Source organism: Cornus florida, unplaced genomic scaffold, assembly GCF_030987335.1.
Source record: "Cornus florida cultivar Cherokee Brave unplaced genomic scaffold, ASM3098733v1 CherokeeBrave_3.0.0_Hap2_Chr10, whole genome shotgun sequence".
Lineage (NCBI taxonomy): Eukaryota > Viridiplantae > Streptophyta > Magnoliopsida > Cornales > Cornaceae > Cornus > Cornus florida.
Window position 1 is genome coordinate 69109429 of NW_026775580.1, and position 24945 is coordinate 69134373.

Genomic DNA, 24945 nt, shown 5'->3' on the forward strand with positions numbered 1-24945 from the left:
GAAGTCCTCACTTTTTTTTTTTTTTAATTCAATTATTAACCTAGAGTTCGGGCCCCCCACCTTTCGGCACGAGAAGTTCAGTGCTTGATGAGGCTAGAATCCCGGCTACTTAGTGAAAAGGGGTTGTCATCCACCTTTATCAAAAATGAAAACTTTCAATGCACTACTAGCCCAATTGGAATATAACCAATTCAATAATCAACAAAGCATGTACCCCACAAATGAATGCTAGTGTGCACCTGTGCCAGTGTAGAATCCTAGAATGAATCTCAAAATAATCACAAAATCAAGATGATGTGAACCACAAGTGCAAGCATGATATCAATTTTTCAAAAAATTTACTCCTAAATGGCATTCATAAGGCATACAAGTAGTATTGGACTCTCAAGTCAAATAATTTTTAAATTTTAAGCAATATAGTCCTCAAAAGGTCAAAATCATAGCTACATATGGACCAATCATAGAAATAGCCCTCAAATACACAAGTTATGCTCAAAATTTTGAATTTAAAACTAACACTGTAAAGAACCATTCCCCCCAAACTTAAATGGCACAATGTCCTCAATGTGCAAAGAGAACAAAGGAAAGAGTATACCAGTGCAACTAAGCAAGAATGATCGGGACTGAAGTATCCGAAGTGGGTGGCATGGCCCCCCCAAACTTGGGATGAACTGCGGTCCTAAAAATTGGCACTTAGATAAACTTATCAGATAAAAAAATGGGATAATCAGTGTATAGTGGACATGCAAGTGTAAATGGGATAAACAGATAAAGAAATGAGAGAGGTATAAGGGTGGTCCTAAAAATTGGGTAGCACTCTCTCACTAAAGTCACTGTGATGCACCTAATGGAGTCAAACATACAGATATGAGAATATAATCATATGAAATCCATAACAAAAACAGATATATAAAATAGATAAAGTGCAGGTACAACAAAAATATCAAAGCCGACAGACCGGCTGTAAAAATAATAATGTACAGTGACAATAGTAAAGTATCAAAGGAGAGAGGGATCATAAGATAGAAAGGACTGGGAGCTCAAGAGGATGAGGTAGGATGGGCAGGTCTGGCTCGGCAGATGTCTCTGGATAAATCTCTGAACATGGTCAGGACATCCGTGCAGAAGGCAGCAAAATCAGCTCTGTGGGCTGTGAGATCAGCTCAGATGGCAACAACAGCATCCTCAAGTATCTGTAGGCGTACTCCAAAGTCGGGGGCCATATCTGGAGTCTCAAGCATAGATAAATCAGAACAAAGCTCCTGAGTCTGCTCCTTCTCATAAATGGGCGACCTGGCTGGAGAGTCCTGCTCTGCGTCGTCTGTAGGGCACTCTAAGTCTATGTCTAAATGCTCGGCAGCTAGATCGACTGGTGCATTGTCCGCTGCGGGATGTGATGTTACTGCGTCTGCTGGTGCCGGTGCCTGTGCTTGGGCCTATGCCTGTGCCTGTGCGTCCTCTAATTCTAACTCCACTGCCGCCACTACCGCGTGGTCCTGTAGCCTGGTAATAATGGAACGGTAGGTCTTGTTCCAATCCTTCCTGAAGAAGTGATAGGAACCTCTCTCGGGGTGCTCCCGAGGATAGATGGGGTAGCGCTGATCTATGAGAATCTGGGTGATGAGGTGGCTGAAGGGAAGAGACTTAGCCCATCCGGGTGTCTCCTTGCTGATGTACTCGTCATACAGCTTCCTCATCACGCTCTAGATGAGCGCAGGAATAGACACCCAGTACCCGGTGTAGAAGGAGTAAAGGGCTGTCAGATAATCGCCTCTCTTTTGAGTCTTGTGCCCGGCCATGTATATATTCCGATAGAGAACGGAATTAGTAAACCAAAGGTCATCTGGAAGAAATGTCCGGGTAGCGAAAGTCTCGCCACTAGCATGGTGACCTATGAGAAAAATTGCCATGTCGACATAGGAAGGCCTGAATAGCCTCGAATATGTGTCCTGAAGCTCTGGAGGACATCTGTGTGGACAGCGGCAAAAGTGGGCTAAAGAGTCCACTGTGATGGTAATCGGATGGCCATCGACAGAAGTAACCATCTCGGCTGTGGTACGCGGTGATGGTCAGAGGTTCTGGTAGAACAACCGAATCAGCCGTGGGTAAACCGGCTCTGTAACGGGGGCAAAAATAGTCGCTAGGCCCCTCTGAATAATATTATGGTAGGCGGATCGGGTTAGCACTGATCTAGAGAAGAAGGCCGTGTTGAACTCTAACTCATGGTCTAACGTCATATGCGCATATCGAGGCATGGGCCTATCACGCCCCAGATGAGCTGGCTGAGCAGGCTGAGCTAGTAGATGTGAATGCTCAGCTCCATGATGCGGTGGAGATGGTGATGGAGTGAAAGCAGGATGAGCCGCAGAGGTGGATGGTATGTGGTCATCCTCAGGCTCATGAGATGGTGACTGAGGTGGGGTAGCCTGTGCTGGCTCCCGCTGTACATAAGAGGGCTCTGCTGGCTCCTCTGTCCGTGGCCTAATATGTCGGGTAGGCCCGTGTTGCTTGTTGGCAATGGTCTTCCTCTTAACCATGGCCTGCAAAAAGAAAAAGAAAAACTTGCAATGGGAGTTAGTACCAGAATAAGAAATTTTTAAGCATGAAATAAAAACATGTATGTCAAGTAAACTAGACAAAACAAATATGACATGAATTTATGCAAGTGGTAGAATATGAAACATGCTAAACAATGTAAGTATGAAATGCATCCAATGCGGAATATCACAGGCATTAGGCATAGATAAGATAGCATGAACATAAGATATGATGAATGAAGTGTGTGTGTGAGATCTGTGAAGTTTGATCGATCATAAAAAGAAGTGAGATCGATCACAAAAGTTGGATCGATCGAAAGTAAGTGAGATCGATCTCACTACTTCGATCGATCGGAGACATGAGTTCGATCGATCTCTCAAGATCGATCGGAGATACAAGTTCGATCGATCGAACTGTGCGACGTTAAAAACTCAAAAGTCACAGATCTATGACCTTGGAAGGATGGGGCCCACACGAACGTGTTCGTGGGCCCAACAACACATCAAATCAACAAATCCCCATCATTGAACGAGGCCCAAACTCCCAATATGAGATCAAAATCCGAAAATATGCAAAATATATACACGAAGCAACACACATATATATATATATGGATATACAATGCTTCGAAGCTCAACAATGGTGGATTTGATCATTTAAGCATTTTAAATCAAATATATAGAACATGTATGCAATAAATCAAATCAAGTTTCAAAGTAGATCTCGGTTCTTACCTCAACCGAAGAGAAAATTGGAGATGAAGAGGGAGAGATGAAATCGAGATGAGAGAAAGTGATTCGGGAAGCTTGATGACACCGGAGGGCTTGCTAGAGAAGGGGAAGATGATGGGTGCACGACGGCGCAGAGAGGGAAACAAGGGTTTACAGAGAGGGTGAGATCGATCTAAATGATCGATCTTGAGAACCCTCGATTCTATTTTTAAAAAATATTCCTGACAGAGTTCGATCTATTAAACTCAATTGTGATCGATCGAACTTTAATGAACTCTCTTCAAAGTATTTTTGGATTTTTGAAATTTTTGAAAATTGCAAAATTAAAATTAAAAAATGGAAAAAAAGTAAAATAAAATATTTTTGGTTTTTTTTTTAAATTAAATTTAATTGAATAAACACTAATAATTAAAAATAGAATATTTTTGAATTTTTGAAAACATTTTGAAAATAAAATAAAATAAAATGAAAATAAAATAAAAATAAAAATAAAATAAAATGAAAATAAAATAAAAGTGAAAATATTTTTGGATTTTTGAAAGTTTGAAAAGTCAAAATAAAATTTAAATAATGAAATGAAGACTGAGATCGATCGAAACAAGAGTTCGATCGATCAGACATAGAGCAAAAATATGCAGGTTTTTGGCTCAAAAAATTGGCTAAGTGTTGGAATATGAGATCGATCGAACTTGGAAGTTGGATCGACTGAAGAACTTCTTAATCGATCTTGGATTGTTTCGATCGATCAGACAGAGAGCTAAAATATGCAGGTTGATGCAGGCTTAAAATTTTTCTAAGTGTTCAATAATGAGATCGATCGAACTTTGAAGTTGGATTGATCGAAGGTCTCTTGATCGATCTAAGAGTTAGTTCGAACGATGGGACAGAGAGGTGATTTGGATGTAGGTTTCTGCAGGTCGAAATATTTCCAAGTGTTGGATGCAGAATGGAGTTTGATCGATCGAAGGGTGATATTAGATCGATCGAACTATGCAGAATGCTCAATAATGTCATGAAAGCTTATGCAATCCTCACCCAAGTTCCTTGAAATGCATATGAGCCAAAAACAAGTATCTAAACTTCGCAAGAAATGAAATGAAAGATAGAAATGGGGGAGGAATAGGGTTTTGACACCTTACGAATGCTTTTGCTAGTCTTTAACGTTTCTAGCAAGACATTGGGCTCTTTTAGCCCGGATCGAAGATCTTATAATGCATCCCCTCCTTGTTGGGGTGATAGATGCTTTGAACTCCACCCAACAAATGGTTCTTTGAAGAATTTGTTGGATTAAGCTCAAAAGAAATCTTTGGTCCCTTGTCTATGCAATCACAACCTTTGGGCTTCCATGCCCTTTTAAAGCAAGAGTTTGAAACAAGATTTTTAGAATGCAAGGTTGAAGATGATCCTTTGGAAGTTTTGATCTTACACAAAAGCTCATTTCCTTGACATTGAAGATCATGACATTTATCTACAACACTAACCTCTCCTTCATATCTGTCAAATGAATTGGGTATGGGATTAAAGATATTTAACCTCACCTTCATGTGGCCAAATGAGATCTTTATTATCCCCGTCCTACAATTGATGTTGGCATTAGCGGTTGCCAAGAAAGGACGGCCAAGGATAACGGGAATTTGGCTCTTAGAATTAGGAACAGGTTCCATGTCTATGACAACGAAATCAATCGGGAAGAAGAATTTATCAATTTTTATCAAAACATCCTCAATTATACCCCTAGGCTTCTCAATGGATCGGTCGGCAAGTTGTAAAACTACCGACGTCGGTTTCAATTCACCTAGGCCCAATTTGACAAAAACCGAGTATGAAAGAAGGTTAACACTTGCTCCTAAGTCAAAAAGCACCCGATTAATGATATGATCACCAATAATGCATGATGTAGTGGGTGAACCAGGGTCCTTAAACTTTGGAAGAATATTATGTTGAAAAATTGAGCTTACTTGCTCGGTTAAAACCACTTTTCTTGGTGCTTGGCTCTTGTTTTTCAGCTTTTGGGAGCACAAGTCTTTCAAGAATTTGGCATAAACCAGAATTTGCTTGATTGCATCCAATAGTGGAAGATTAACTTTCACTTGCCTAAACATTTCCATGATTTCATTGGTTTTTGCCTTTTGCTTGTCTTTTGAAATGGATCCTTTTAAGGCATCCGGAAATGGAACTTTTGGTTCAAACACTTTTTCAAAATTTTCTTTTGAACTCTCTTCAACACAAGAAGTTTTCAAATCATTTTTCAACAAAAGATTTTCAACATCATTTTTCAAAATTTCTTTTTCAAACTCATCTTTCAAAACTTTCTCATTTACAAGATCACGTATATGCAATGAAGGAGGAATGGGATATGAAACGGGACGGGTGACAACTTGAGGTTACACCGATTCACTCTCTTCATTGGACATTCCAACTTGATTATCCACAATCCTACCACTCCGCAAGGTAGTCACCGCATTAACATGTTCAATGGTGTGGCCTTCCGATGAGGAATGGGTTTCCACAATATATTGTTGCTTAGGTGGGGCATTTATAGGCATCTTTCCCTTCTCTCTTGCATTGAGAATGCTAGCTATTTGCCTTACTTGTGTTTCTAGCTTCGCAATAGATTGAGAGTGAGAATGAAGTAATTCATTGTTAGCCTCTAAAGTGCCTAAAGCATTCAAAACTTTCTTTTCAAAGGTGGGACTTCTAGTATTACCTTGGGAATAAGATTGGTTGGGAAAATGAGAATTAACAAATTGATTCCCTTGCGATTGATAAGGTCTATAACCTTAGGATCCTTGGTTTTGAAGTGGAGGTAGAATGTACTTCCCTTGAAAACCGCCTTGGGAAGGGTTTGAGCCCTCCCCTTGGTTTTTCCAAGAGAAATTCAGATGATTCCTCCAACTTGGATTATAATGAATACTATAAGGATTGTTCCCTTGGTTCACAAAAGCTGTATTGACTTGTTCATTAGGTTCACTTTGCACTTGTCCGTGAGGACAATGAGAAGTAGAATGAAGAACACTAGAACAAGTCATACATTTTTTATTTGATGTACAATGAGAATGGTTAGGGAAAAAAGATACTTGGTTCGCCGAGTTTTGGTTAATAAAAGACTGATCAAACCTTTGAGATAAAGACTTCATTTCGGCGGCTATTTCATTTGAATAGTCAACTTGATGTAAGCCAACACTCTTTCTACCTTGTGAATTTCTACCATTCTTAGATGATAGTGTTCTATGCAAAGAATTTTCACTCATGCTCTCATAGAGACGCCACACGTCATCCTTATGCCAATCAATGTATGAGCTTCCCATGGAAGCATCAACCATGCCTTTATAGTTGTCCGACAAGCTCTCAAAGAAATATTGAACTAATTGCCATTTGGGCATGTCATGATGTGGACACTTCCTAAGCAATTCATTGAAGCGTTCCTATGCCTCATGAAACGTTTCTCCATCCCCATGTGAAAATTCTCAAATTGAGGTTCTCATGGCATTGGTCTTAGAAACCGGATAATACTTCTTCAAGAACTCTTGTTGCATTTCTGCCCAAGAAGTGATTGAAAAAGGCTTAAGATTGTTAAACCAATACTTTGCCTTGTCTTTTAAGGTGAATGGAAAAAGTTTGAGTCTTAAAACCTCTTCCAGTATGTCCGTATATTTTACAGTGGAACATACTTCAAGAAACTCATCCAAATGCTTGTAAGGTTCTTCACTTGGAAGTCCATGATAGTTAGGAAGTATTTGAATGGTTTGTGGCTTAATTTCATAATGATGTGCTCTAAATAATTGGATGCATGTAGGTGCATTATACTCATTAGGCACATAATGGTTTCTTAAAGCAAAAGGTGGATTAGCTACTTGAGGTGCAACATGAACACCTTGGTTTTGAATTCCTTGATTGTTGATAGGAGGCTGTGGAGCATACATTGGCCTTGGCATTCCATATGGAACTTGGCCTTGTTGTTATAGTGGTTGGTGAATGAATGGCCTAGGCATGCCTAATGGTACTTGTATGTTCTCATTGTGCACATTGGGATAAAGGATACCTTGTTGGTCTATGTGACCAAGGTCCTCAACATGATTGTCATTATGGTCATCCATTGATAGATTGCCTCTATTTGAACTTCTTTTTCCCCTAGGATTTCTAACGATAGATTCAAGATGCAAATCAAGAGGGACAAGAGTTGGTCTCAATGAACGACGCCCATGCATGCACAATGCAAAACATAAAGAAACACAAAGAATGAAAAACACTATGCCTTCACAACAATGCAATTAGACTTCTTCCACAAACACTTAATTCATACTCCCATGCTTTACAACAATGATGCAAGACAATTAAAAATAAGCCTCCACGCAGGTCGACGATTTAACTAAGGGATTGAGTAAGGAAGTCTCACAAATGTCCTTTAGCACTTCAACTCAAAATTTAAAGCTTAGCTTAGCAATTTTTTAGAATTTTTAGCTTTTTACTTTCTTTGCTTACTTGAATTAAATGCTCGATGGCTCCTTTGCTTGCTTCTTCTCCAACAATGCACCTAATCAAGTAATCAATACAATAAGTAACCAACAAGAAAAATAGAAGTAAGGTAAAGACATGATCAAAAGAGTATAAATCTTAATCAATTCCACAAATCCGACGTTGCCAAATCTAATCAATCAATCCCCGACAGCGGCGCCAAAAACTTGGTGGCTTCGTCGTCTTACCAAAAGCTTAAGAGTGTGTATTAAGGCGAGGGCCAAGAGTTTTACATTTATAGAAGCCACTACTACCTTTCACTATAAATATAGCTAGGGCGAGTAGGGATTGTCCCAAGGGATTATGAGGATCGAGCAATATTGTGGAATTGTTATTAGGGCTAATAGGTCGAGTGATCAAACAATTGGTTGGTTGGTTGATTAGAGAGTAACTAAATTAAACTAAGTGATAGCAAAAGAATGCAATTAAGAGTAAGTAAGAGAAAGAGATCTTGGGGTTTAGAAATCACCACCATGCAATGCATTTCTATATCATTGACAAGTGATTAATAAGGGCAAATGGTGTGTTGCAATATTGGTGTGTGTATGTGTTTAGTTGATTCAACAAGTAAGGATGACTAGTTAAGCATGTATTGTTTAAACATCATGTGAAAGACACAATATATCTAAGCAATGAAGCATATATTGTCTAAACAACATGTGAAAGGCACAATAGATTAAAACAAGTCATTAATCCTTTCATTAAGCTCACAATCCAAATACAACACAAGGTTAGAGACATATACTACTTACATTCAAAAGCTTGGATCATCAAACAATAAGCATAGATTGTCCTCCCATTTAACACTACACTACAACTATACTATATCTACACTACTAGCATGAAAATAAACTAAGAGAGAGGCACAATCCATCAAGAAATAAGTATGAACCATCAAGAGAATCACAAAAGCATTCATTTAAGCACTATGTTTTGACAATCTCTAAATCTATAGCATCAATACACATAGACATGCATCAATAACACAAAATCTAGAGACAAGCACATGAACATCTATTCTAGCATACATAGACATATGGATAGAATGAAATTATCATTTGGAAGCATTAAACCACATAAATCATTGAATAAACAAGATCTAAATATATCAAAGTGTCAAAACATTAATTACAACACTAATACCTCAATAATACACAAGATTAAGATATAGAAAGCATGTTTGGGGCTAACTCTAGTCCTAAGAGGATGTCTAGCCACTCATGGTAATGTTGCTCCAACCCTCAAGGGCTAACTCCATGGTTGAAATCTGCTCTTTGTTGATGAAGAACTCTAATGGTGTCTCTAGCCTCCTCCTCCTCTAAACTTCCTCTCCAAGAGATTAAACCCTATAATAGTCTATATGCTCAAAAAATGCATCATATTCCTTTTATAGGTAGGTCAAGTGGCACACAAAATGAGCTGGGGTCGTGCAAAGAATATTCTCTAATGATGGGATAGAGGACAGATTGTATAAGCTGGAATTTTAACTTTTTCGCACTAGAGGAAGTTCGATCGATTGAACCTTGGACTTGGATCGATCGAACTGGCTGAGATTTATCGAACTTAAGCTAGATTGATCCAACTGGTTGAGCTTTTTGGGAAAAGACAAATCAGAAAATATTTTGGAGAGATATTTATGAGAAAATGACAAAAGTGGTTAGTGGGTGGTACAGCTGTGGATAGGATCAATCATTTAAATAAGGACAAAAGTGTTCGATCGATCGAAGGATGGTGTTGGATCGATCGAACTTCTGGACTTTATACTTTTGGGTCTAAGCTTGCATCTATCTTGAAGTGCTAAGATCGATCATTGTTCGATCGATCGAACCTTGAACTTGGATTGATCAAACTTTGCTGCTTCCCACCTTTGGCTTCATTTGCTTCCTTCTTTCTCCACTTTGCTCTTTTCTTTGTTTAATCCCAGAATTGCTTCAATTAAGCTCTTATTTGGCTGAGTTAGCTTATTTTCGGGATAAATGCCTGAAAGAGGAAATAATATGAAATCAATCTAAAACGGTAAAGTAAGATATATAAAGGTACTAGAATGTCTAAGCTTAAGGGGTTTAAATACGCACTTTTCAAAAGGTGTTCTAATACCCCTTAAGCTTAGGCATTCTAGTACCTTTATCTATCTTACTTTACCATTTTAGATTGATTTTGTATTATTTCCTTTTTCGGGCACTTATCCCGAAAATAAGCTAACTCAACCAAATAAGAGCTTAATTGAAGCAATTCTGGGATTAAACAAAGAAAGGAGCAAAGTGGAGAAAAAAAAGGAAGCAAATGAAGCCAAAGGTGGCAAGCAGCAAAGTTCGATCTATCCAAGTTCAAGGTTCGATCGATCGAACAATGATTGATCTCAGCACTTCAAGATAGATCCAAGCCTTGACCCAAAAGCATAAAGTTCCAAAAGTTCGATCGATCCAACACCATCCTTCGATCGATCGAACACTTTTGTCCTTATTCAAATGATTGATCATATCCACAGTTGTACCACCCACTAACCACTTTTGTCCTTTTCCCATAAATATCTTCCATATATATCCCGGATTTGTCTTTTTCCAAGAAGCTCAGCCAGTTGGATCGATCCAGCCTAAATTCGATCGATCTCACTTACTTTTGATCGATCCAAGACTAAGGTTCGATTGATCGAACTTCTTCCAGTGCGAAAAATTTAAAATTCCATCTCATTGAAAGTTGTCCTTTATCCAATCATTAGGGAATATTGTGTGCACGACCCCAGCTCATTTTGGGTGTCATTTTGACCTACCTATATAAGGATAAGGATTGTTTTTTACAAGGGGAGCCAACATTATTTTCATATCATCTCTTGGAGAGCAAGCTCAGAGGAAGAGGAGGCTAGAGACACCATAGCAGTTCTTCATCAACAAGGAGCAGATTTCAACCATGGAATTAGACCTTGAGGGTTGAAGCATCATCACCATAAGTGGCTAAACATCCTCTTGGGGCTAGAGTTAGCCCCAAGCATGCTTCTATATCTTAATCTTGTGTATTATTGAGGGATTAGTGTTGTAATTGATGTTTTGACATTTTGATATATATATAGATCTTGTTTATTCAATGATTTATGTGGTTTAATGCTTCCAATTGGTCATTTCATTCTACCCATATATCTATGTATGCTAGAATAGATGTTCATGTGCTTGTCTCTAGATTTTGTGTTATTGATGCATGTCTATGTGTATTGGTGCTATAGATTTGAAGATTGTCAAAACATAGTGCTTAAAGGAATGCTCTTATAATTCTCTTGATGGTTCATGCTTATCTCTTGATGGATTGTGCCTCTCCCCTAGTTTATTTTCATGCTAGTAGTGTAGATGTAGTGTAGTTGTAGTGTAGTGTTAAATGGGAGGACAATCTATGCTTGTTGTTTGATGATCCAAGCTTTTGAATACAAGTAGCATATGTCTCTATCCTTGTGTTGTATTTGGATTGTGAGCTAATGAAAGGATTAATGACTTGTTTTGATTTATTGTGCCTTTCACATGTTGTTTAGACAATATATGCTTCATTGCTTAGATATATTGTGCCTCTCACATGATGTTTAGACAATACATGCTTAACTAGTCATCCTTGCTTGTTGAATCAACCAAACACACACACACCAATATTACAACACACCATTTGCCCTCATTAATCACTTGTCAATGATATAGAAATACATTGCTTAGTGGTGATCTCTAAACCCCAAGATCTCTCTCTTTCTCCTACTTACTCTTAATTACACTCTTTTGCTATTACTTAGTTTAATTTAGTTGCTCTTTAATCAACCAACCAACCAATTGTTTGATCATTCGACCTACTAGCTCTAATTGTGATTCCACGACATTGCTCGATCCTCATAATCCCTTGAGACGATCCCTTCTCACTCATATTACATAGTATAGGTGTTAAGCGATTTATAAATTTAAGTATGATGCCCACTTGACACTATTCTCCAAACTCAAAGTGTTGTGCATTATTTTGTGCACATCTAGGGCTTTAAGTATGTATAGTTTTTGGCCCCATTGCCGGGGATTTATTGATTAGATTTGGCAAAATTGACTAGGATTAGTACTCTTTTGATCGTGTCTTTACTTTATCTTTATTTTTATTTTATTTTTTTGGTTACTTATTGTGTTATTCTTACTTAACTAGGTAAATTGTTGGAGAGGAAGCAAGCAAAGGAGCCATTTAGCATTCAATTCAAGCAAGCAAAGAAAGTAAAAAGCTAAAAATTCTAAAAATTGCTAAGCTAAGCTTTAAATTTGGAGTTGAAGTGCTAAAGGACCTTTGTGAGATTTTCTTTACTCAATCCCTTAGTTAAATCGTCGGCTCGCGTGGAGGCTTATTTTTAATTGTCTTGCATCATTATTGTTAAAGCATGGGAGTATGAATTAAATGTTTGTGGAAGAAGTCTAATTGCATTATTGTGAAGGTATAGTGTTTGTCATTCTTTGTGTTTATTGTGTTTTGCATTGTGCATGCATGGACGTCATTCATTGAGACCAACTCTTGTCCCTCTTGATTTGCATCTTGAATCTATCGTTAGAAATCCTAGGGGAAGAAGAAGTTCAAATAAAACCAATCTTTCAATGGATGACCATAATGATAATCATGTTGAGGACCTTAGTCACATAGACCAACAAGGTATCCTTCATCCCAATGTGCACAATGAGAATAAACAAGTACCATTAGGCATGCCTAGGCCATTCATTCACCAACCACCACAACAACAAGGCCAAGTTCCATATGGAATGCCAAGGCCAATGTATGCTCCACAATCGCCCATCGACAATCAAGGAATTCAAAACCAAGGTGTTCATGTTGCATCTCAAGTAGCTAATCCACCTCTTGCTTTAAGAGACCATTATGTGCCTAATGAGTATAATGCACCTACATGTATCCAATTGCCTCCTTTTAGAGAACGTCATTATGAAATTAAGCCACAAACCATTCAAATGCTTCCTAACTATTATGGACTTCCAAGTGAAGAACCTTACAAGCATTTGGATGAGTTTCTTAAAGTATGTTCCACTGTAAAATTAAGCCACAAACCATTCAAATGCTTCCTAACTATTATGGACTTCCAAGTGAAGAACCTTACAAGCATTTGGATGAGTTTCTTAAAGTATGTTCCACTGTAAAATATACGGACATGCCGGAAGAGGTTTTAAGACTCAAACTTTTTCCATTCATCTTAAAAGACAAGGCAAAGTATTGGTTTAACAATCTTAGGCCCTTTTCAATCACTTCTTGGGCAGAAATGCAACAAGAGTTCTTGAAGAAGTACTATCCAGTTTCTAAGACCAATGCCATGAGAACCTCAATTCAAGAATTTTCACATAGGTATAGAGAAACGTTTCATGAGGCATAGGAACGCTTCAATGAATTGCTTAGGAAGTGTCCACATCATGACATGCCCAAATGGTAATTAGTTCAATACTTCTTTGAGAGCTTATCGGACAACTATAAGGGTATGGTTGATGCTTCCATGGGTGGCTCATACATTGATAGGCATGAGGATGACGTGTGGCGTCTCTATGAGAGCATGAGTGAAAATTCTTTGCATAGAACACTATCATCCAAGAATAGTAGAAATTCACAAGGTAGGAAGAGTGTTGGCTTACATCAAGTTGACCATTCAAATGAAATAGCCACCGAAATGAAGTCTTGTCTCAAAGGTTTGATCAATTTTTGATTAACCAAAACTCGGCGAACCAAGTATCTTCTTTCCCTAACCATTCTCATCGTGCATCAAATGAAACATGTATGACTTGTTCTAGTGTTCTTCATTCTACTTCTCATTGTCCTCACGGACAAGTGCAAAGTGAACCTAATGAACAAGTCAATGCGGCTTTTGTGAACCAAGGGAACAATCCTTATGGTACTCATTATAATCCAAGTTGGAGGAATCATCCGAATTTCTCTTGGAAAAACCAAGGAGAGGGCTCAAACCCTTCCCAAGGCGGTTTTCAAGGGAAGTACATTCCACCTCCACTTCAAAACCAAGGATCCCAAGGTTATAGACCCTATCAATCACAAGGGAATCAATTTGCTAATTGTCATTTTCCCAACCAATATTATTCCCAAGGTAATACTAGAAGTCCCGCCTGTGAAAAGAAAGTTTTGAATGCTTTGGGCACTTTAGAGGCTAACAATGAATTACTTCATTCTCACTCTCAATCTATTGCGAAGCTAGAAACACAAGTAAGGCAAATAGCTAGCATTCTCAATGCAAGAGAGAAGGGAAAGATGCCTATAAATGCCCCACCTAAGCAACAATATGTTGTGGAAACCCATTCCTCATCGGAAGGCCACACCATTGAACATGTTAATGCGGTGACTACCTTGCGGAGTGGTAGGATTGTGGACAATCAAGTTAGAATGTCCAATGAAGAGAGTGAACCGGTGCAACCTCAAGTTGTCACCCGTCCCGTTTCACATCCCATTCCTCTTTCATTACATATACATGACCTTGTAAATGAGAAAGTCTTGAAAGATGTGTTTGAAAAAGAAGTTTTGAAAAATGATGTTAAAAAGGTTTTATTGAAAAATGATTTGAAAACTTCTTGTGTTGAAGAGAGTTCAAAAGAAAATTTTGAAAAAGTGTTTGAACCAAAGGTTCCATTTTCGGATGCCTTAAAATGATCCATTTCAAAAGACAAGCAAAAGGCAAAAACCAATGAAATCATGGAAATGTTTAGGCAAGTGAAAGTTAATCTTCCACTATTAGATGCAATCAAGCAAATTCCGGTTTATGCCAAATTCTTGAAAGACTTGTGCACCCAAAAGCGGAAGAACAAGAGCCAAGCACCAAGAAAAGTGGTTTTGACTGAGCAAGTAAGCTCAATTTTGCAACATAGCACTCTTCCAAAGTTTAAGGACCCCGGTTCACCCACTACATCATGCATTATTGGTGATCGTATCATTAATCGAGCACTTCTTGACTTAGGAGCAAGTGTTAACCTTCTTCCATACTCGGTTTATGTCAAATTGGGCTTAGGTGAATTGAAACCGACGTCGTTAGTTTTACTACTTGCCGACTGATCCATTAAGAAGCCTGGGGGTATAATTGAGGATGTTTTGATAAAGATTGACAAACTCTTCTTCCCGGTTGATTTCATTGTCATAGACACGGAACCGGTTCCCAATCCTAAGAGCCAAATTCCAGTTATCCTTGGCCGTCCTTCTTGGCAACCACTAATGCCAACATCAATTATAGGATAGGGATAATGAAGATCTCATTTGGCTATATGAAGGTGAAGTTGAATATCTTTAATCCCACACCCAATTCATTTGACAAATATGAGGGAGAAGTTAATGTTGTTGATGAATGTCATGATCTTCAATGCCAAAGAAATGAGCTTTTGTGTAAAACCAAAACTTCTAAAGGATCATCTTCAACCTTGTATTCTAAATGTCTTGTTTCAAACTCTGCTTTGAAAGGGCATGGAAGCTCAAAGGTCATTATTGTATAAACAAGGGACCAAAGATTTCTTTTGAGCTTAATCCAACAAGATCTTTAAAGAACCATTTGTTGGGAGAAGTTCAAAGCCTCTATCACCCCAATAAGGAGGGGATACATTATAAGATCTTTCATCCAGGCTAAAAAAGTCCAATGTCTTGTTAGAGACGTTAAAGACTAGCAAAAGCATTCATATGGTGTCAAAACCCTATTCCTCCCCCATTTCTATCTTTCATTTCATTTCTTGCGAAGTCTGGATACTTATTTTTGGTTCATATGCATTTCAAGGAACTTTGGTGAGGATTGCATAGGCTTTCATGTCATTATTAAGGATTCTGCATAGTTCGATCGATCTCAAACTTGAGTTCGATCGATCGAACTCCATTCTGCATCCAACACTTAGAAAAAATTTCGACCTGCAGAAACCTGCATCCAAATCACCTCTCTGTCCCATCGTTCGAAACATTTCTAGATCGATCTGAAAGTTCTTCGATCGATCCAACTTTCCAGTTCGATCGATCTCATGTTCCAACACTTTGCCAATTTTCTAAGCCAAAAACCTGCATATTTTTGCTCTCTGTTTCGATCGATCTCAATCTTCATTTCATTATTTTGACTTTTCAAATTTTCAAAAATCCAAAAATATTTTCATTTTTATTTTATTTTATTTCATTTTACTTTATTTTATTTTCATTTTATTTTATTATTTTATTTTATTTTTCAAAAAAGTTTTCAAAAATCCTAATATATCTTAATTAATTTTTAATTATTAAGTGTTTATTCAATTTAATTTGATAAAAAAAAAAAAAAAAAACTTTGAAGAGAGTTCATCAAAGTTCGATCGATCACAGTTGAGTTCGATCGATCGAACTCTGTCGGGAATGTTTTTAAAAATAGAACCAAGGGTTTGTAAGATCGATTGCAAAGATCAATCTAACTCACCCTCATCCTCAAAACCTTGACCTCTCTTCATTGCCGTCTCTATCCAACCACTTCACCATCTCCGTCGAAGCTTTCCTGCGAACATTTAAGCATCAATCTCTCTCTCCCTTCTCGGATTCACCTCCACTCTTCCACATCTATACTTCTCTCATTGTTTGAGGTAAGATCCGAGAATGTCCCTCATGATTTAAGCTTCAATCTTGTGCATACATGCTTTATATGTTGAATACATGCTATATACATGACAAAATCCTCCATTGTTGAAGCTTGAAGCATTTATATATATATATGTATATGTGTGTATATATTTTTGAGATTTGTTTAAATTTCTTGGAGTATGGGCCTTGATTTGTGATGGGATTGGGTGATTTGTTGTGTTGATGGGTCCACGAACACGTTCGTGTGGGCCCCATGCTTCCAAGGTCACAGATCTGTGACCTTTGAGTTTTCAACGTCACACAGTTCAATCGATCGAACTAGTATCTTCGATCAATCTTGAGAGATCGATCAAACTCATGTCTTCGATCGATCGAAGTAGTGAGATCGATCTCACTTACTTTCGATCGATCCAACTTTTGTGATCGATCTCATTTCTTTTTATGATCGATCGAATTTCACAGATCTCACACACACACACTTCATTCATCATATCTTATGTTCATGCTATCATATCTATGCCCAATGCCTGTGATATTCCACATTGGATGCATTTCATACTTACATTATTTAGCATGTTTCATATTCTACCACTTGCTTAGATTCATGTCATATTTGTTTTGTCTATTTCACTTGACATACATGATTCTATTTTATGCTTTTAAATTTCTTATTCTGGCACTAACTAGCATTGCAAGTTTTTCTTTTTCTTTTTCTTTTTGCAGGCCATGGTAAAGAGGAAGACCATTGCCAACAGCCAACACGGGCCCACCCGACGTACTAGGCCACGGACAGAGGAGCCAGCAGAGCCCTCTTATGCATAACGGGAGCCAGCACAGGCTACCCCACCTCAGTCACCATCTCATGAGCCGGAGGATGACCACATACTATCCACTCCTGTGGCTCATCCTACTTTCACTCCATCACCATCTCCACCGCAGACTGGAGCTGAGCATTCACATATACCACCTCAGCCAGCTCATTTGCGGCGTGATAGGCCCACACCTCGATATACGCACATGACACTCGACCATGAGTCAGAGTTTGACACGGCCTTCTTCTCTCGATCGGTGCTGACCCGATCCGCCTACCAGGATATTATTCAGAGGGGCCTAGCCGCTATTCTTGCCCCCGTTACAGAGCCGGTCTACCCACGGCTGGTTCGGTTGTTCTACTAGAACCTCCGACCATCGCCGCGTACCATAGCCGAGATGGTCACTTCTATCGATGGCCATCCGATCACCATTACAGTGGACACTTTAGCCCGCTCTTGCCGTTGTCTACACAGATGTCCCCCAGAGCTTCAGGACACATATCCGAGGCTATTTAGGCCTTCATATGCCGACACGGCAGTTTCCCTCACAGGTCCCTATGCCAATGGCGAGACTTTCGCCACCCGAACATTCCTTCCTGACGACCTATGATTTATTGATTTCGTTCTCTTTCGCAATATATACATGGCGGGGCACAAGATTAGAGGAGGGGCGATTATCTGACAGCCCTTTACTCTTTTTACATCGGGCACTGGGTGTCCATTCCCGCGCTCATCTGGAGCGTGATGAGGAAGCTGTATGATGAGTACTTCAGCAAGTAGACACCTGGACGGGCTAAGTCTTTTCCTTTCAACCACCTCATCACTCAGATTCTCATTAACCAGCGCTACCCCATCCATCCTCAGGAGCACCCCGAGAGAGGTTCATGTCACTACCTCAAGAAGGACTGGAACAAAACCTACCGCTCCCTTATTACCAGATTACAGGACCACGCGGTACTGGCTACAGCAGAGTTGGAGCTAGAGCAGGCACAGGCATAGGCACAGGCACCGGCAGAGGCAGCAACAGCATATCCCGCAGCGGTCAACGCACCAGTCGATCTAGCTGCTGAGCATTTAGACATTGACTTAGAGCGCCCTACAGATGATGTAGAGCAGGACTCTCCAGCCAGGTTTGATGCCAGTCCACTCAAAAGGATTCTAAAGTTGTTTTAGATTTGCATGATCATTTTCCTGATATGTACCATTTTGGGAGATTGCTTGGAAATGTTTGAAACATTGCATACTTGAGGTAGTTTTCTCCCAATGCTTGTTTGCAATATTGGTGCCTCTTTTGAAAAATGAGCTTAATGTTTGTGGGTACCATTTCTGGAAACCCTTACGAGACTAGACTCCTCCACTAGGGGTAACCTAGGGGTTTAAAAGGCTTGTTGCATGTGCTAAGTGCAATCATGTTCCCTACGAAAGTGGCGTTATCCATTTATTGCTTTCTAATTCATACTTGTATAGTTGTTCATTTCATTCCTTTACTTTCTAGTTCATTGCTAGGGACTAGCAATATTTAAGTTTGGGGGTGTGATGAGCACTGAAAAGTGCGTAATTAAACCCCTTAAGCTTAGGCATTCTAGTACCTTTATCTATCTTACTTTAGATTGATTTTGTATTATTTCCTTTTTCAGGCACTTATCCCGAAAATAAGCTAACTCAGCCAAATAAGAGCTTAATTGAACAATTCTGGGATTAAACAAAGAAAGGAGCAAAGTGGAGAAAGAAGGAAGCAAATGAAGCCAAAGGTGGCAAGTAGCAAAGTTTGATCGATCCAAGTTCAAGGTTCGATCGATCGAACAATGATCGATCTCAGCACTTCAAGATAGACCCAAGCCTTAACCCAAAAGCATAAAGTTCCAAAAGTTCATCGATCCAACACTATCCTTCAATCAATCGAACACTTTTGTCCTTATTCAAATAATAATTCCTATCCACAGCTGTACCACCCACTAACCACTTTTGTCCTTCTCCTATAAATATCTCCCATAAATATCTCGGATTTGTCTTTTTTCAAAAAGCTCAGCTAATTGGATCGATCCAGCCTAAGTTTGATCGATCTCACTTACTTTCGATCGACCCAAGACCAAGGTTTGATCGATCGAACTTCCTCCAGTAAAAAAAATTTAAAATTCCATCTCATTGAAAGTTGTCCTTTATCCAATCATTAAGGAATATTGTGTGCATGACCCCAGCTCATTTTGGGTGTCATTTTGACCTACCTATATAAGGATAAGGATTGCTTTTTACAAGGGGAGCCAACATTATTTTCATATCATCTCTTGGAGAGCAAGCTCAGAGGAAGAGGAGGCTAGAGACACCATAGCAGTTCTTCATCAACAAGGAGTAGATTTCAACCATGGAATTAGACCTTGAGGGTTGAAGCATCATCACCATGAGTGGCTAAACATCCTCTTGGGGCTAGAGTTAGCCCCAAGCATGCTTCTATATCTTAATCTTGTGTATTATTGAGGGATTAGTGTTGTAATTGATGTTTTGACATTTTGATATATACATAGATCTTGTTTATTCAATGATTTATGTGGTTTAAAGCTTCCAATTGGTCATTTCATTCTACCCATATATCTATGTATGCTAGAATAGATGTTCATGTGCTTGTCTCTAGATTTTGTGTTATTGATGCATGTCTATGTGTATTGGTGCTATAGATTTGAAGATTGTCAAAACATAGTGCTTAAATGAATGCTCTTATAATTCTCTTGATGGTTCATGCTTATCTCTTGATGGATTGTGCCTCTCCCCTAGTTTATTTTCATACTAGTAGTGTAGTTGTAGTGTAGTGTTAAATGGGAGGACAATCTATGCTTGTTGTTTGATGATCCAAGCTTTTGAATACAAGTAGCAAATGTCTCTATCCTTGTGTTGTATTTGGATTGTGAGCTTAATGAAAGGATTAATGACTTGTTTTGATTTATTGTGCCTTTCACATGTTGTTTAGACAATATATGCTTCATTGCTTAGATATATTATGCATCTCACATGATGTTTAGGCAATACATACTTAACTAGTCATCCTTGCTTGTTGAATCAACCAAACACACACACACCAATATTGCAACACACCATTTGCCCTCATTAATCACTTGTCAATGATATAGAAATGCATTGCTTGGTGGTAATCTCTAAACCCCAAGATCTCTTTCTCTCGTACTTACTCTTAATTGCACTTTTTTGTTATTACTTAGTTTAATTTAGTTGCTCTTTAATCAACCAACCAACCAATTGTTCGATCACTCGACCTACTAGCTTTAATTGTGATTCCACGACATTGCTCGATCCTCATAATCCCTTGGGACGATCCCTTCTCACTCATACTACATAGTATATGTGTTAAGCGGTTTATAAATTTAAGTATAATGCCCACTTGACACTATTCTCCAAACTCAAAGTGTTGTGCATTATTTTGTGCACACCTAGGGCTAAGCATCAGGTACCACTAAACATCTCTTGTACCTCAAACCTCCATCAGTCCTAACATAGTAAGATGGAACCACTCCAGAAGTTATCTCTGCAAGTTTGTCAATGCACTGCTGATTCGCGAGTTATGCCCTCAAAACTTTGTGAACGATAGAAGGTGTAACTACCATGTAAGCCATGAAAGCATCCTATAACTCATTCATCGTCTTCAAAGCATTCCACTCAGTAGTGAATAAAGCGGAAAGACTGGCATCAGGTCGGCGACTGAGTGCATCTGCCACCACATTCGCTTTCCCTGGATGGTACTGTATTGAAAAATGATAGTCTTTCACAAACTCTAACCATCAACGCTGTTAGCTCCCACTAAGTGAATCACTACTGCAGACTCTTGTGATCACTAAATAACCTGAAGGATTCTTCCAACAAATAATGCCTCTAAATGCGTAAGACAAAGACCACAGCTGCCAATTCCAAATCATGTGTTGGATAATTAAGCTCATGAAGCTTAAGTTTACAAGACCCATATGAAATTGGTCGTTCATCTTGCATCAAAACACACCCAAGACCTTGCAACGAAGCATCTGTGTAGACAAGATACTTCATCCCGCTCTGTGGAGTAGATAGAACTGGTGCAGAAGTTAACTTGCTCTTTAGCTCATCAAAAGCTTTCTGACAGTGCTCATCGCACACGAACCGTACACCCTTTTTAGTCAGATGAGTGAGTGGTCCCGCTATCTTTGGGAACCCCTGAATGAACCGACGATAATATCCTGCCAATCCGAGGAAACTCCAAATCTCGGTAGGTGAAGTAGGCTGTCCCCACTCTACCACTGCTGAAACCTTGGCCTGATCTATCGCTATTCCCCTTTCTGACACAACGTGACCTAGAAACTTCACTTTTCGCTGCCAAAATTCACATTTCTCGAACTTGGCAAAATAACTGGTGCTCACGAAGCATTTGCAACACTGTGCGAAGATATCTAACATGATCATCCTCTGACTTAGAATAAATCAAAATATCATCAATAAAGATAATGACAAATTGATCTAAGTAAGCCCTGAAGACTCTGTTCATTAAGTCCATGAAGACTGCTGGTGTGTTAGTCAATCCGAACGGCATGACACGAAACTCATAAGATCCATATCTAGTGAGAAACGCTGTCCTTGGAACATCCTGTTCCCTAACCCGAAGTTGATGATATCCAGAACGCAGATCAATTTTAGAGAAGTATGTAGCTCCCTTTAACTGATCAAAAAGATCATCAATCCTGAGCATAAGGTACTTGTTACGAATAGTAACCTTGTTCAACTCCCTGTAATCTATACACATGCGAACTGAACCATCATTCTTCTTCACAAACAGAACTGGTGCTCCCCAGGGTGAAGTACTCCTACGAATAAAACCCTGGCTGAGTAATTGCTGAATTTGATCCCTCAGCTCTCGCATCTCCACTGGTGCCATCCTATATGGTACCCTAACAATAGGCTGTGATACCCCTCGATTCTAGAGCCACGGGTGATCAAGTCCGAGCACAGATCCGAGGGACACCAGACAATTAATATGTAAACAAGCAGATTACAAAAGAATTAAAAGAAAATAAAATAATAAGCTGAAAAGAATTCTAAATGTAAAAATCCTCCATTAAAAAAGTTTAGTAAACTTTAAAACTTCAAATCCGTACAACTCAGGAATCCATCTAGTGGACCCCTAATAATCCCAAACGATAAATAAATTTGCAGAATCAAAATCCAAAACTAAAATAAGAAAGAAAATCCTATGTAATTGGAAGAGTGAGTGTCTATATCTGCATCATCACGATTAAGCACTAAGCCTGGTACTGACGAACACCTGAAAAATAAGAGTGGGTTAGGCCCACATGCAAGTTCCATCTTACTACAATCCATACATAAACTCGATACGTAGATACATCCTAGATAGCTAGGCAATATCTAAAATAGTCCATATAGATATAGATACACACTATAGGATGCTCACTAACCTATAGTCATCACACCTGAGTAGAAGGTAACACGCAAAACGCACATCGCGTAGTCATGCACACCTCAACCTACCAGGGAACATCATTAGGTCCAATTATCCATCCAAGGCAATATACACACCCTAACCATGATCAGGAGACTCAAGCTCATATCACAGTACCATAATGATATATATATAAATCTTTCCCAATATAAAAAAGTAAAGAAAACATCCGTTATGTCGTTCAACTGTTTTAGTTGACAGGATATGCATCCATGTAAGATTTAACTGTTTTAGTTAATCCATTCCGTATGTATGAACAGGTAGGATTTAGCATTTTGATCTAATCCATCCCTGATATGCCACCGTCCCATACCGGTGCATATAATGCATATGATCCATAAATGATGCATACTCAAATGAACATTAAGTACATCCAGAAACCAAAATAATAGAAATCCGATACAGATAAGATCCTATCATGCATCCAGCATATGATTATAATCATAGATACTCCGTTTAAATTGCTAAGTAATAATAAACAATTCAAACTATCCATATCCGCATAATTGACAGAACATAAATTAAAACAATTTATCAATTAACATCTATAGCACGGTATAATGATTATCAGAATTATAACCTAAGCACATTATACTAGAATTCCCAAACAATTCTTTTATACTAGTTCATTTAAATTACTAAAACAAATATTAGTAATTAAATTCTCCTCAATCCTTAACGGCATGTAAATTAATATTTAAATCCCATGAAATCCATTTAATCCCAATCTTAAAACCTGTGCATAATATAATGACACTCAGAAGTCTAAACTGCATAGTATATAAAACCCCAACGGTATTTTATACTAATCCATTTAAACTGGTTAAAACAAAACCAGCAAGTAAAACCTCCTCAACTCCTGACAGCATGTAAATAACATCTAAAATTACATGACGTCCATAACCGCAACCCAACCAACACTCCTGGGACTTAAATATGTGATATATATCATTGATATAAAGTCCTAAAAATACTTTTTATATCAGTTCATTTAATTTGCTAAAACAACTAGCAATTCAGTCTTCCTTCTTTCTGGACAACATGCACATTAATACTTTATAATTCATGATGTCTTTTACCATTGCCTAAACCAACATCCCTGGGTCTTAAATAGGTTCAATTTTTTTAAAAAAAAAACCCCCCAGTTTAATTTCAGAAGTTCCTTTCAGCCCCTGAAATCACAAAAATAGTAGAAAACACCTAGTAGGGGTGTTTCAACAAGGGAGCCGGCTCCCCCACCATGGGAGCCAGCTCTCACTCATGAAGAGCCATCTCTCTCATCTAGGGAGCCAGCTCCCTCACTTAAGGAGCCGGCTCTCTCGCTGAGAGCTCAGCTTCTCCGCCTCTGGTCTTCTTCTTCGCTTTTAGCGAAGTTCCAGTTGTTTGTTCTAATTTTTTTTAAAGATTCTAGGGTTCAATTCAAGTCTTAACAATCCTATAAACTTCTCAAATACCATTATAAATTGATTGACAAAAATTAAAATAGAATAACAGCAGTTTATGCAAGAAAACAATTACAGTTACACAAAACGTAAAAACAGTTTGTAGCTTAGTTCTTTATGCATAAACATCCATTTTAAAGTTTAATTAACTTCCTGGAGACCATATAGAATGCACAGAACACAAATTTACAGGAAGGAGATAGAATAAAACTTGCCTTTAGGTTTCGGTTTGAAACTTTTCAACGTCGTCTCTAAATTCTCCGACGACGGCCGACTATCGGTAAACCTCCTACTGCTCAGTTTCAACCCCACAAGCCATCCATTCCTTCCTCCTTGGTACACCTTCAGTCCAATCCTAACTGGTTTTCTCAGTTTCCCTCTGTGGTTTTTCCCTCAAACCCTCTCTGTTTCTCTCTACTTCCAGTTACGGGAAAAGGGTTCAAAACCCTTGCAAACCCAAAGCTTATATATATATAGGCTTCTATAAACCCTAACCCTAATTCCAACCTCCTATAAGTCGGCGACCATAAGTTATATAAACATAAAACCCTACGACATATACAAATTATAAGCTACCAATAATTACACGTCAATTAAATCAACAATAATCAAATATATAAATTAACCAAGAATTAAATTAAAACCATTACAATTAAACAATTAATTTTAAAATAATTACAATTAATTAATTAAGTAAATAATAAAATAAATAAACAATTACAATTAATCACATCACCAGATAATCACATTTAAATGCACATAAACCAACTCATCAATTTAATCAATTAAAATACACATATACAACTAATTAAATTCCAGTTATATCCTTTTGAGAATTAGGGGTATTACATAGG

General features: G+C 38.4%; 2 pseudogenes; one reads left to right on the forward strand and one right to left on the reverse strand.

Moving 5' to 3' along the window:
* Positions 1-6650: 6650 nt before the first annotated feature.
* LOC132280381 (small nucleolar RNA R71) lies at positions 6651-6749 on the forward strand (annotated as a pseudogene).
* A 6357-nt stretch (positions 6750-13106) lies between these two features.
* LOC132280423 (small nucleolar RNA R71) lies at positions 13107-13205 on the reverse strand (annotated as a pseudogene).
* Positions 13206-24945: the final 11740 nt, after the last annotated feature.